At 34.2% G+C, this 12,116-nt stretch overlaps 2 long non-coding RNA genes across 6 annotated transcripts; one reads left to right on the top strand and one right to left on the bottom strand.

Moving 5' to 3' along the window:
• The first annotated feature begins 2,033 nt into the window (after window positions 1–2,033).
• LOC106373316 lies at window positions 2,034–4,794 on the top strand. Of its 2 annotated transcripts, none has more exons than XR_007327072.1 (8): window positions 2,034–2,160; window positions 2,398–2,478; window positions 2,554–2,663; window positions 2,756–2,786; window positions 2,871–3,000; window positions 3,096–4,347; window positions 4,466–4,575; window positions 4,661–4,794. It is a non-coding gene; the product is annotated as an uncharacterized LOC106373316 (long non-coding RNA). The 2 variants fall into 2 exon arrangements; XR_007327071.1 differs by having other exon boundaries at window positions 2,036–2,142.
• A 3,084-nt stretch (window positions 4,795–7,878) lies between these two features.
• LOC106401626 lies at window positions 7,879–11,050 on the bottom strand. 4 transcript variants are annotated; one of them, XR_007327070.1, is made up of 4 exons: window positions 9,297–10,134; window positions 8,909–9,089; window positions 8,617–8,640; window positions 7,879–8,380 (listed from the first exon to the last, which is right to left on the bottom strand). It is a non-coding gene; the product is annotated as an uncharacterized LOC106401626 (long non-coding RNA). The 4 variants fall into 4 exon arrangements; XR_002660694.2 differs by having other exon boundaries at window positions 8,909–10,222; XR_007327069.1 differs by lacking the exon at window positions 8,617–8,640 and having other exon boundaries at window positions 9,297–10,101.
• Between the last annotated feature and the right edge of the window lie 1,066 nt (window positions 11,051–12,116).

Genomic DNA, 12,116 nt, shown 5'->3' with positions numbered 1-12,116 from the left:
AATGATTAGTTTTATGTGTAATCTTGAGTGGATGAAAAATGATTTCTGAAAAAATTAATAATTATTAAAATATTTAAAATTATATATTTTCACAATTAAAATGTTTCGCAATTTATCATGTTTAAAAAAATTAACATATTTTACTAAAAATATAAATAATAAATAATAAATTTGTTTGTGACTAATACACAATATTTATAAACTAAGATTACATTTTTACTTTGTGTTTCAAAAAAAAAATACATTTATTCTAGAGCATATACATTTAATCAATGTTGATAAATATTATATTAATATTATCAAAAAGCTAAAAAAAAATATATAAGAAGCTACGTGCTCCTCTACAAAAACTAGAAAAACATGGATTTTGGTTTTTCACTTAAAAGTTGATACATCATGTAAAAACTGGTTTCCCTAGTTTATAGGAAAACTCTTTTACTAAAATCTTGATTGGCTGTAGAAAGAGTTTTGGTTTCCCATAATTTTAGGGAATCAGCTTTTTAAAAATCTTGATTGGCTAAGAAAATGGTTTTTGAAAAACAAAAACCAAAAACCATTCTAAAAACTAAAAACAATCAACACTCAATTCATAAACAGCACGAATATTGACTTAGTGTAATTGAACCCTACAAAATCATTGTCTTCAAAACCAGTAATAAACCAACTAAAATCAGTCAGTTATAAACCAAATATTTTAAAACCACTTAGTTATAATTCTTACTCATTCCAATATCCATTTTTATATGCTAAATTTGGAAAGTAGTTTGCACACTGTCAAAATCTAAATAGTGAACTGAACCAAACAGATCAATAAAATTAAACTGAAGCAAATACACTATTAAAATTCGGTTATCAATTAGTATTTAAAACTGTTTAACGAATTTGGAAGTGATATATTCAAATCAATATGTGAAGATCAACTTTTGTATTAATGAGTAGTATAGTTAAAGAATATATGAAGATGATGTCACAAATGTTAATACAAATCAATAATAACTTAAAATCATGTCATATCTTATAAAGAAACAACTTACTTATATTACACCAAATTTTAGCAAAAAAGAATATTTACTTATATCATGTGAAATCCTCATTTTCCATTTGTAACTCTAATAGACTAATAGTATATATTTTCAAGAATTTACTCTCTCTTTTTTAAGTGTTGTAAATGTGGATTTATTTGTTATTTAAAATAAATGGGAAGACATATAAATTGAAAAAAAAATATTTCAACAAATATTTTTTAAATAGATATATTAACATACATAAAATATTAAATAATTTAATTTAATCAACCAATCATTAAATTTATCTTTTATAAAGTGAGAAATCAAAAATGTATAATATCAAATATGTATATATATATATATATATATATATATATATATATATATATATATCAAAACAAATATCCAGACGAACGTACATGTCAAAATTTAGTTGCAGTTTTATTTAGGCTGTACAAAAATTCAACTTTTGCATTTAATGACATTATATAAATGCCACATATACAAACACTGTTAATTATTTCATTTTCTCGTACCATGCTATCTACTCTATTAAAATATAGTCATTAAAATAGAGTCATTTTATAATCAACTATACATGAATCATTATTGAACCATTTAATAGTAACCTAACAAATTAAATACTCCCTCCGTTCTAAAATGTAAGATGTTTAGAAGAAATTTTATGTTCCAATATCTAAGATGTTTTAATATATCTAGGTAGCTTTAACTTTATCAAAATCTGCGTAACCAATCAAATTTAATAGTTCTATTTTGTAATTGATTGAATAGTTTTTAACTAATAGTTTTAATAATACCTTTAGATAAAAAATAATTTTCTTAACAAACATGTTTTACAGGAACGGAGGGAGTATAAATTAACACTATTTATATCATAACAATCTAACCTATACTAAAAGGAGAATATCTCCACCATTTAGCCTGTCCACGTCGACAGATTAAATCAACCAATGAGAAGCTTAGTTTTTGCCACGTCACACCGGATTTGGGCAGTGTTGGGCTGTTGGGCTGCTGAGCGGATCGTCAATCTCTTCGATGAATTTGTAGTCCTAGATTTCAGAGAAGGTCGGAGGTGGTGATGATGACGGCGTTCGTTCATCAATAGAAGAAGAAGGTACATGCTTACGATTAGGTATATATGCACACATCCACTCAATAGTTTTGAGGAGAATTGTCCGTGATTGTACATATTTGGTTTGTAAGTGATATATTTTCTGCTGATACTTGGTGAACGCTCTATATGTAAATAGATCTGTGATATAATTCAAACTAGAGCAAGACAAGTTCTCATTAAAGAAAACTTTTATATAAAAGATTATGCAGTCATATATTTTACTTTCCACTAAATCGATTGATATACCATTTCTAGGCACCAGACAAGAATGGTGGGGTCATTCTCATTTTCAAAGGGATCATAGAGAGTATTCCTGAAGTTTACGCTCTGTTAAATGTGATGAGTTGATACTCTAAGCATATTTTCTTTTAATATTATTTCTCAAGTCCAATCTGACTTTTTGTGATGCAGGAGTTCTCGGGCTCCTTGTGCATGGTGTAGTTGCTGTTAAGGTTTCTACTCTGCTCTTACCTTAGTCATATGATTTATTTGGATTTCTTCCTCCATTCATTAAAAATCAGGTTCAAATTCTTAGACATGAGACTTCTCTTTGTTTTACACCAAAGAAAAAAATATGGATGCTTACAAGATGCTCTTTTTGTTGTTGTTGCAGCTACTTCTCCATCCCCAGTCAGCTATCCCAGGTAAGAAGAAGAAACAAAAATGTACGAGATAATATGTTTTAAAAAAGATAGAGTCCTAAATTTCCTTTTTGTTATCTTCTCTAGATTGAAACATAAAAAGAAGAAAGGACCTGTGGGAATAATGTAAGAGATGACGATTCCCGCATCAAGTGGCACTTTAGAAGTTATAGAAAGCAACAAAAGTGAATCAGTGCCAAATTCTTTAACCGCTCAGGTGCTGTGCTATGTTCTTGACTCTAACTGAATCCAGAAAACATTTCAGTGTGTAATCTCAAAATTGCTTAATTGTTGTAAAACATATGACTTTAGGGAGCAATGGAGGATGATTTGATTCGTATATTGACTCGAGACGCTCCATTGATATTATGAGAGACGTTCATGCTGCCAAAGAACAGAAGAGACTTTATGTGACCGTGTTTGTTGCAGTGAGCAGAGGTTGGGAAATCCACTAATGTGACCAAAGTGGCGTATTGGTCCAGCAGCATAAGGTCAACGTAGTGATTGCTGCTTGTGACACATTTCGTTTTGGAGCAGCTGAGCAGTTAAGGACGCATGCTCTTTAGGTTTGAGCAGTTAAGGACGCACGCTCTTTAGGTTTGAGGTCTGGCATCATCAAGTCATCATGATTAATGAATATTGGTGTGAAATACTGATTTTAATTGACTGGTGGAATTTTGGCAACAAATACCGATACTTGAGAAGGATTGTGAAAAGGATCCAGGGGTAGTTGCTAAGGAAGACACACAGGAACCAACTCGAAATGGATCTACATATCAATGAAGTCTACACTAATTCATTGTTCCAATCCTTTTACTTAACGTAGAATCTTTTGCAATTATTTTATTTTGTGAAATATGAGATAAAAATTTGTCAATAGTATAAAAATAAAATAGTTGCTACTACTATACACACTATAGTCTAAATGTTATACTTATTATATGTTTATGGTTTGTTTTATTAGTTTGTTGGAACACTCGATAAACTTTAGGATGTTGCAGATAGAATGCATTATTTATTGAGTTGCATCTAGCTAAAATGTTATTTATGGTCGTATGAACAACTGTTATCTACTGAACAATGATATGACATTGTTAACTCCAATTACTTGGCGCAATGTTATATATTTACATGTAAATTTAAGTAGAGTTTGGTAGATGTTCAAACATTAATACATAGAATGTGTTTCTTTACTTTCTCGCAATCAGAATTTGAAAGTACAAAAAGACTGCAAAACATGATCTGGAAGAGGTTTTCTTAACCAACGTGTGAATTGAGTTTTATATGATTGTTATTATGATGTTCTAATGTGACAGCTCTTGATGAATGAACCTGTCAGAGGAATCAAGATACTTAGCCAACAGAGGACGTAGATGAGGAAATGTTATATTGGCTTTGGCTCTTCCATTGAAATGAACAACAGCTGCACTTTCTGCATCAGAAAAGGTTGTTTTCTCTTGGTACCCGAGACCAAGCATATGCCAGAACGGATCTATTGTACATGGCCGTGGAAAGCTATCAATCCTGGAGGCAAAGTTCCCAGCTCCCACAAACTCAGCTATTAGTAAGTGGAACTACTGCATTGCATCCTGTAGCTAGAACATGTTTTTTGTCAATAAATCTGTTGCTTATTTCATTTCCCTTTCTAAGAGTACAAAGTGTTCTGTTTTACTTATGATTAGGGGAAATCGAGTTGCTGAAGGATTTGCTGTCCAGAGGTGTTCCTGTTGATTCTCAAAGCGAGTCTTTGCTTGCAATTGATTTGGGCTGCCGGCCATTACACAGTTCCGATGTAAACTTTTGTGTATACTGCATTTCTTTAGTTAAATTACCATCTAAGCTATGGTTTTAAGTTTGTTTTATAAATGATCTTTCAGCTTAATGGTGAGACCGAAGATAATGTCACGCCACTGTTATTAGCAGTGGTGACTGGTTATGTGGCATGCTTAGAACTGTTGGTCAAGGTCAGAGATATTCTTAGCATGTACTCATAAAATCAATTATTAGTTCACGGCCCTCGATTCTTAATTGGCAGGAACTAATAATTCAAACTCATTATACTAACAACTAACAAATGAAAAATGAAACTAATGGAAATCAAAAGAGAAATCAACGTCCGAACCCGGCGCGTAGCGCCGGAATACCCCTAGTCATAAGTAATAACAACAAATTTCAGCAAGAACTTTGAACACTAACCTAACAATAAATTCTACGTTAGTGTTCCAATTTATTTATCTATCATATTTTATGGATTCTATGCTACATTTGGAAAAGAAGAAACAACAAAGCTTTCAGCAATCTAGACATTGATCTCTGGGATACGTTAAAACTGGCGGAAATAGAGTCAACACTTTGGGCTGAAACACAAGTGTTGAACATAGAGGCTATGACTATACCGCCAATCCTAGGGCGATGGTGCTTTTCAGATGGCTCTTGGAAAAAAATGAGGTTTTTTCAGGACAGAGATGGTATAGTTCATTAGAAAGTTTTGATGGTTTGATGGGGGAAGAAATGTAAAGGCTAGTTTGTCTCCTCTTCATTCGGGGGGAAGAAATGTAAAGGCTAGTTTATCTCCTCCTCATTCAGAGATCGAGGCTTTAGTTTGGGCAATGGAGTGTAGGAGGAAGTTGCGTCAGGTTCGGGTTACGTTTGCAATAGATTGCTCTCAAGTGATGAAGATGGTTTCAGAACCAGATGAATGACCAGTTTTTGCAAATTATTTGGAGGACATAAAGACCTTGAGAGAAAGTATTTTTAGCTCGGAGATCATTCATGTACTAAGAACTCAGAATTTAAGGGCGGATAGTCTAGCACGTAGTGCCAGGAAGCAATCGTCTTTCGTCGTTCACATGGATGCGGAGTTACCAGTTTGGTTTACAGAGTCAGTTTGAGTTTGTTCTAGTTGATGACAAAAAAAAATAAAAAAATAAAAAAATAAATTCATTAACAGTATATTCTTTGGCTTAATCTTTAAAATATATTTATTTATATTTTGTTTGAATGAAAATAATATATATATGACATCTAGGAGTATCTACTTAAATTATGTGGCAATATTTAAAATAAAAAGAAAAAATAAAATAGTAAAACAAATATTTGAATTACATTATATATTTTCAAAATACACTATACAAACTGTAAATATGAACAAATTAAAATATATTTTCAAAAATATAAATTATCGCAATTAATCTTTTTATATTAGTTTGAATATTCTAAGAAAATTGAAAACAAAATATGTATGAGCGCACGGATCAAAAACTAGTAAATTATTATACTTCGACTATTTTTTTGTAAGAAAATGGGCCAAACCCGGGTCTATTAAAGACATTGACCTAACCCCTGGGTGGAAGGTGCAGCCCACGACAAGCCATCTCCCGGGTTTTCATACGGACGCATCCGCAGCCGTGGTGAGCAGAACAATGTAACTTAGTTTCCGCACCAGCAGGATCGAACCCATAATGTGTTTGCATCCAAGGCCCGTCCACCTACCACTGGAGCACAAGGCCCACTCAATTATACTTCTGACTATAATCCATGTTATATAGAATTCTGTGTTTATGGGTTTCTATTTCTATCTACTATAAAAAAAAAAAAATAAAGTAGAACTATGAAGATAAGTAGGAGTAATCTATAAAACGATAAATGGAATTATTGTATGGTTTAAACAGTAGTAATTTTTTTTTGTCATCACTGGTCTTTAATACAAAATTTTATAGTAATCTCGCTTACACTTTTTATTACTGTAATAAATAAGTATGACCATGTTTGTTTACATATCACAGCGATCTACGACTGTAAAATACAGTCAAATATTGTTCGTTTTATTGTTGTAGGTTTATGCGAGTTGCAATATGTGACTGCGACCAACTATTGTTTGTTTCGTTACCATAGATTTCTGCGATTTATCACAACGACCAGTTGCAGATCAAACAATATTTTAATTTTTAGTCGTCATTTTCAGTGAATCAAGAACTTAACTTTTGCCTGATCGTGTAATTAGTCGCATGACAGCGAAATGAACAATATGTGACTAGGTTCAGTCGTGCTACAACAACCTACAATATGTGACTGGTTGTAACTTACATGTCACAACGACATATAAACGAACAACAAATATATTTCATTGTGCGATCCAGAGTTGAAAGTTGAACAAAATTTTTTTTTTAAGTTTTAAGAAACATATTGTTGTGCCCTAATATAGCAATAAAGCTGAGGCTCATATATGATGGGATCAGAAAGATGTATGTCGTATAGGGTGTCTATATCTTTAGCCTTCACAATTGATGATGACATGTGGGGACCAAAATTCTCTTGAACCATAGTTTCGATAGGAAGAATCGAAAGAAACCGTTCGAAAGAATATCATTCGAGAAACAAAGAAAGATGGAGAGATGATAAGAAAATAGATATGCATAATACAAAGAAGAAACCAAAATTCTCTTAAACACAGATCTTTTTGAATCCTAGCAGTCGTATGGTAATCATCGTATGGTAGAAGCGGCGATTTTTGACAGGTGCCAACAATATGAGAAAAGACCAGCCGCAGAATCTTAACCGCACATTGCAATGGCATATTCTCGTTAATGACGAGCCATTAGCTAGATAAGAGGGATCGGCGAGAGTTCTCCATTTAGATTTAGAATCTTCACTAAGGGGGGGGGGGGGGGGGGGGGGGGTTGGGGCCTAATCTAGCGTTCGAGTCAAGGCTCTTACAGATGCATATGGGTCAAAATCGGGGGCTGGAGCTTGAATTCGAACATAAAATTGACTCAGTCTTGGGTCAAACAATAATATCCTAAGATTGAGGGAGTTCGGCGAGCTATTTGAAGAGAATATATAGGAAGAAGGCAACGAAACAAGAATACACTACAAGAAAAATGGTCATATATAGAAAAAAGGTCATATATAGCGTCCGTAAAACGCTATTACAGCGATACATTTAAATGCGCTGTGTGTGCCCCCGTTATCTTTTCTTCGACACTTTATATAGTGGTTTTTAGGTGCTATATGAAATTATTCATTCAATAGCGTTTATTTTGTTATGCAATTGTATATCTTATAATAGCATATAATAATTGATATTATACCATTATTAAAAAAAAAGATTTTTAAAATTTTATATATAAAATTGGGTACATTCCAGTTCCCCTGTTCTCGGAGTATTCATTCAACGTCAAAGGAAAATCATAAATGTAATCACTAGTGAAAAATAAAGTGAGATGAAACAACTATAAGCAAACATCTCAATTTATTTTGATCTCTATCTCACATGAAAGTGTTGGCACGATGGCTTAGTCTCGGCGACGAGACTTGCCACGTGAGGACTCTCCTTGTTCTCGTTTTGGGCGTGCATTGTCTTTGAGTTTTTGGACAACTCTCCGGAACATAGGATCGATGTCTTCTTCTGCTTCCTCAACACGTATGAAGTATCCCATGGAGAGTCTGCACTCTACTCGTGTGATCTCCTCCACATCACTTCCTTGATCATCATCTGCTTCTTGTCGTGGCTGTTGATGGAGCTGTGGTTTGATTCCGTTTGCTGGGAGTCCGTAAACGAGGTATCTTGTTTGATTGTCATTTGCCCCGCGCATTTCCTTAAACCAAAGTAAAAACAGAACACAAAACAATCAAACCCAGAAGACCTCAATGCAAGGTTCATTACTCAATAACTCAAAATCCTATTTTGATTCACATCGATTCCCTAAGACAGGTATGAAGACTCCTCAATATCACTATCAAACCATTTTTGTGACTTGCAGAAAAGAACAATAAAGGAACACAACATAGACATAGCAGCTACACAAAACCAAGCTCTGGATCGAGATCTAACCTGTAACTAAGAGATTTGCAAGGCCTGCAAATTTTTTAAAAAAAACAGAAGGATGGATGCAATTTGTTAAACGACATAGAAGTTTAGATTCTCTCATAAATGACATAGAAGTTTAGATTCTCTCATACAAAAGATCAAATCTGAAAGAAGACAGCTTTGAAAGATCCAATATTTAAACCATATATTTTAGAACAAGATCCAAAAAGAACAAACTTTCATAAGAAAATGAAGAATATATATCTTCTTATATTTCTTTTTCCAGGTACAACTTTAGATACATAAGCTAACTTACGCTTTTCACTGCTACTAGATATCCAGATCAAAGGCTTATCATCCTGGAAAACCAACACCAACGAGAATACTTTTCTCAGATACAACAGAAAACGACTAGACAGTCTAAAAGGATTTAACTTTGCTTTTCCTTTGCGACCATATATCAAAAGCTGAAAGCCCTTCTTCAGTGTAATCAATGCCTGCCAAAATTCAAAAGGTACAAGTAAGAACACAAGAAACTAGCTACAAGTAGCATTGTTTGCTACATCACATTACGCTTGCATCTCAAAGTTTGAACAAGTAACACTCTCAAAGTCTTCAACTTTGAGCTTCATACAAACTTTGTGGAAACAAAATTTCTGCTCCATAGACATCGTAGTGAAGACGAGAGATAGAAAGAGACGAACTTGTTCAACCTTGTGGTCAGCAGCATTATAGGTCACAAGATCTTCAGTGTAATCAATGCCTGTCAAATGAAACACTCGCGTAAGAACACAATAAACTATCTACAAAGACAGAGATTCAAACAAGCTTCGTCTTTTGTTTGAGGAGATCGATAGCCAGAGAGAACTGAAGAGACTATATCTGGAAATTCATAAGAGAATCAACAAACAAGGCAAATCATTGGAGACCACAAAATCAACAACACTTATGAAGAATCATGCTTTAAGGAAGCGAGAGAGATTATAGGAGCACTAGGAGAAGATACAGAGACATGAGCAGCTGGAGATGTTGAATCGGAGGAGATATACAAGAGAGGAGAGATTTCGAAGTGGAGAATCGAAGAAGTGAGCTACCGTAGCTGTGGAAGAGGGGAGAGCTCGAAATTGGAGTCGGCTACGGCCAAGATTCTTGGCGTTGATTTCTCCTCCGTTGTTTTTAAATTAGGTTGAGAAAATGAAAGAAGAAGAATATGAAAATGGTTGAGAAAAAAATATTAAGAAAATGAAAGAATTAAGAAAATTTTGTATTGAGAGAAGAAGAATATGAAAGAATTAAGAAAATTTTGGTTGTGAATTTCGAGAATTTGGGAGGGAGAGTGAAATAATTTTTGGTAAGTCTTTGCCGAGAAATGAAATAATTTTTCCGTCTAGATTAAACACAGCGTTTTAACTATACATATGCTATTTAAAACAAAGTTTTAGAATCCGTAAAAAACAAAGATAGCGTTTGCATTTTGAAAAGCTATCTTAAACTGCGTGTTATATCAATTATAGCATTTATGTAAAAAACACTATCTTCATGAGCTATCTTTACTCACTCCCTTGTAGTGATAAAAAAAGAAGATGATGAGAGTGAGAGATGAAAGACATTCGAAAACACCACACATACTCAACATATCTCTCAAACACTTAGCTTTATTACTTCTTTTGTAGTTTTGATCTTGCTTCATACCGTGTAACTCGATAATTCATCTATGTAAATTCACTTTTGTCAACTTAAACCTTATTACATCGTTGTTGTTTTAAGGATACTGTAGCAAAGAGCCTTCTATTCTCTTACAAGCAAACCCGATAAATACATAGTATGAGTTTAGAATTCATACATATTTAAAGTAATTTGCATTGATGAATATTTCATTAGAGTCTCTCGTTACTTATATTAATATTCAATTAAATCGTTTTTAGAAATTTAAAAAATTCATGTGAAAATTTTTCAAGTAAAATATTTTAGTATGATTTTTTGAGCTTTTCTAAGAAGTTATCTAATCAAATATTAATATAAGCTGGTTAGAGATTACCAATGCAGATTACTTGAAAATTAAAGTAGTTTTTTAAAAGGAAAATGAAGTAAGTGAGGATTTGCAGACTATTAAGGGGGAAAAGACAATGTCAATAGTCTACGGCTTTGACTGTCCAGTTCGGTGATGGGAAATTTGGGCTCATGTACATAATAAAAAAAAAATTAATGCAATGCACATAACAATTAAGAGGGTACGATATGTTATATAATATCATGTAAAGTGCCGAAATTACCCTTACCTGCTGCGAGTGGAAATGATAGACGTGTCCTAACTCATCTTTAACCTAGAAACTGAAGTTTTTTTATGTTGCTTGGCCTAAGAACACAAGTTGGAGAGATGTTGGGGTCAAAATCGGTCACGACGGAATTAATGTCTGAAAGTCCGTTGTTGAGGTCGAAAACGGTTACGACGAAGTTAACGTCCAAATCCCCGCAGAATACAAGTATATCTTTCCGCAACAAATCATGCTCGAGCCAAGCTCGGTCGCTACATAACGACCAAGCGTCCGTTCCGCTCGGTAGCTATGTAGCGACCGAGCTAGAGCCAAGCTCGGTCGCTACGTAGCGACCGAGCACTTCCAAAACGTCGATACGACATTAGTCCATGCATTCTCGTCTACCCTTCGATGCTATCTCCCGAAGACCGTAGCGAACCCATTTCATGTTTCCCGCCATTCTAAGTCATCGATCAAACTATACGGTAAAAACCGTGGAAAGTTTATTCTTTATCGAAAGAAGCCGTAATAAACGCTTTGAGTCAGAAGACGGCCCAAAGGAACCTAAGACGTGACTCGAGGCCCAACTTACGATTTCTTAACCAACAGCCCGTAAGCCGCATGACGGTTTACGCTTGGTTCGCAAGAAAAGATAAATGTCAAGTTTCCGCGGATAAATACAAAATTTTGAAGATAATTACGAAGATCGGAAAAAATGGAATGTCTCCATTTTTATGCTATGACGGCTTAATGGCAGAAGAGGAAAAGCGTAAACCGACCTAGGAGCCAGTATATAAGGAGTCCTAGGCGAGAAGCATGGGAATGGACTTTTTCAGAGAAAACTTAGCACTTAGAGCAATTAGGCAACTTTCCGTTTTTGTTATTTCGAGCTGCGACTCAACTAGGTTTTGCAGTCTTAGCTTGTTAGAACTAGGAATCTCGCCGACAGCTCTCATAGCCGAGGCTTCTACCTTGTTGTAACGCTCATACGCGAATTCGGAATAAAACTCCTTTTGCTTTCTTTTATGATTTCTTATTTCTTTCTGTCTTTAATTGTGTGTTCTGATTGTTTGGCGTGTGGTTTAACAGATATCTGGGACCTTTGGGAAATTAGGGTTTTTCTAACTTTTCTAATTTAAACGGAAATCGACAGTGCGAATTTCGGTTCCCACAAGAGATCGAGTGTGCATCGGAGATGGAGAAGCGCAAAACCTTTACTTTGTGACAACGTGTGCGTCATACCGACAGAAGTGGGCTACGAAAAGTTAG

This window comes from Brassica napus, chromosome C8, assembly GCF_020379485.1.
Source record: "Brassica napus cultivar Da-Ae chromosome C8, Da-Ae, whole genome shotgun sequence".
Taxonomy (NCBI): domain Eukaryota; kingdom Viridiplantae; phylum Streptophyta; class Magnoliopsida; order Brassicales; family Brassicaceae; genus Brassica; species Brassica napus.
The sequence above is the reverse complement of the archived record's forward strand: the minus strand, read 5'-3'. Positions and strand labels throughout refer to the sequence as shown.